At 40.6% G+C, this 2436-nt stretch overlaps 1 protein-coding gene across 1 annotated transcript in view; it reads left to right on the forward strand.

The window, feature by feature from the left end:
- The window catches only part of LOC101857413 (carbohydrate sulfotransferase 13), a gene marked incomplete in the record, with an annotated part of 14909 nt that overhangs the window by 4978 nt on the left and 7495 nt on the right, over positions 1 to 2436 (forward strand).

The raw sequence follows: 2436 nt of genomic DNA on the forward strand, positions 1-2436 counted from the left end.
CTATCTATCTATCTATCTATCTATCTATCTATCTCTCCTCTCTCCCTCTCCCCCTCTCTCACTCTCTGTCTCCTTCATCTTCCGTCTTACTGATGACCCTGAGATAATGAGATTTCATTTTTAAGTCGAAGTATAATTCTCCGTTACAGAGAAGAATTTCAAGCCATAATGTAAGACGGAACTTTAAGGTCAACCCACGTATAGTTGAATCAGGACTTAAGTCGAGACCAGTGAGTTGGAAAATGGTCTCTTTGAAATGTTATGAATTCGACAAAACGAATTTCTTAGTGGATTCTTATGTATTATCAAATGGTACTGTATTAGTCTTGGTGACATTATTAAAGACGTTCTTTTTTCTGTTTCTTCCACAGAGCACAGCCACATTATAAGATCCGTTTACGGGTCCCTACACAAGGTGAAGGAGAATTTTTCCAATCGGTGAGTAGACAACAACATAAATATTGCTTTTATATTTCTCAAGACTTCTTGTTATCTTCCGATTCTTTTGAAATTCTCGTTCTTCGAACTTTTACTATCAGAATTTGATTATTCGCCATATTTTTATTATATCATTCTTCTGTTAAAAAAACTGGACGTGTTTCTTTCTATCATTATATCAGCGTGCGCCTTGAGAGAAAGGCTCATATTATTGAGCTGATTTCGCATCCTGCTGGATCTGGATATGACTGATCCAGGTTCAGTTCTTTAACATAGCATTTAACGTTGTTCTAGTTTTCTCTGCTGGCCACAGACTTCAACTACCACGCTCTCTGCGAGAAATGATGTTCTATGTGCCACTGGCCACCTCCAAAAACCTCTATTAAAATTGACGAATCCCGTACCATACCATAGTGTACCGTAGCTGACTGTACCACTTCATGCTATACCAAACCATGCCATACCATACCATACCATACCATACCATACCATACCATACCATACCATACCATACCACACCATACCATACCATGCCATGCCATACCACACCATATACCATACCATACCATGCCATACCATACCATACCACACCATATACCATACCATACCATACCACACCATCTACCATACCATACCATACCACACCATATACCATACCATACCATACCGTATACCATACCATATCATACCATACCATGCCATACCACACCATATACCATACCATACCATGCCATACCATACCATACCACACCATATACCATACCATACCATACCACACCATCTACCATACCATACCATACCACACCATATACCATACCATACCATACCGTATACCATACCATATCATACCATACCATGCCATACCACACCATATACCATACCATACCATACCATGCCATACCATACCACACCATATACTATACCATACCATACCACACCATATACCATATCATACCATACCACACCATATACCATACCATACCGTATCCTACCATAGCATTCCACACCATGATGTGCCCTACCATGCAATTTCATAACATATTTTTGTGCCATAGCATAGCACAGCATGGCATAGCACAGCATAGCACAGCATAGCACTGCACAGCATAGCATAGCATAGCACAGCATGGCATATATATATAATCATTACAACACATTGCATAACATTACGTAACTCAACCGCGTGTTTTACTAGGGCTTTTGCTCGCCATCGTTTTTTCCCTTCACTGAAATGAGAAAGTGAAAGAGAAAGAGAACGAGGAAGTGGAGGAGAAAGTGAAGAAGAGAGAGAAGGAGGAAGCGAAGGAGAAAGAGAAAGGCTGGGGCCAAAGATTTAATTGCAATGCCGGGAGAGAAAAAAAGTGGAAGAAGTGCTAGAGATGAAGGATGGTTTTGATTGTTGGTGTCGGCATTGAGATGAAGAGAAATTGCGTGAGATGTTCGACCGCCTTTTAGTTCCTGCTCATTCTCCCAGCAGATTGTTTGGGGATCTTTTTTTTTCTCTTTTTTTTTGGGGGGGGGTGTTTTGTTTTTTTTACTTTATTGAAGTGACTTGAATATTTTTTAGGCAAACTTCGCCTCATCCTAGGAATCGATTTTATTCGCCCCAGAAGTTTCGCTGGTTTAACTCCGCTCAGCACCACGCTACCTGTCATGTTCTGTTCATGTGGGCCGATCGGGGGATTTTGTTTGCCTGTATGGATTTCTGGCCCAGTTTGAAGAGGGAAAAGGAGGAAGAGAATTCATGTTATATTGACAGCCACACGCGTTGGCAGACTGCTGGTGGGCGAGCGTTCTTACTTTAGTTTTAGTTTAGTTTTAGTAAGTGTTTTACCGTACTTGCAACACAATAAGGTCATATAAGTGCTGAAGATTCGAGATGTTACGAGAGAGTAACAAACGCAAAAGAGAAGGAGGGAAGATAAAGACGATAGATGTTTGATAGGAAAGAAGATGGGACGGAGGGTGTGGTTGCTTGTTTTGGATTATAATTTTGAT

Source organism: Aplysia californica, unplaced genomic scaffold (assembly GCF_000002075.1).
Source record: "Aplysia californica isolate F4 #8 unplaced genomic scaffold, AplCal3.0 scaffold00237, whole genome shotgun sequence".
In the NCBI taxonomy this organism is placed as follows: domain Eukaryota; kingdom Metazoa; phylum Mollusca; class Gastropoda; order Aplysiida; family Aplysiidae; genus Aplysia; species Aplysia californica.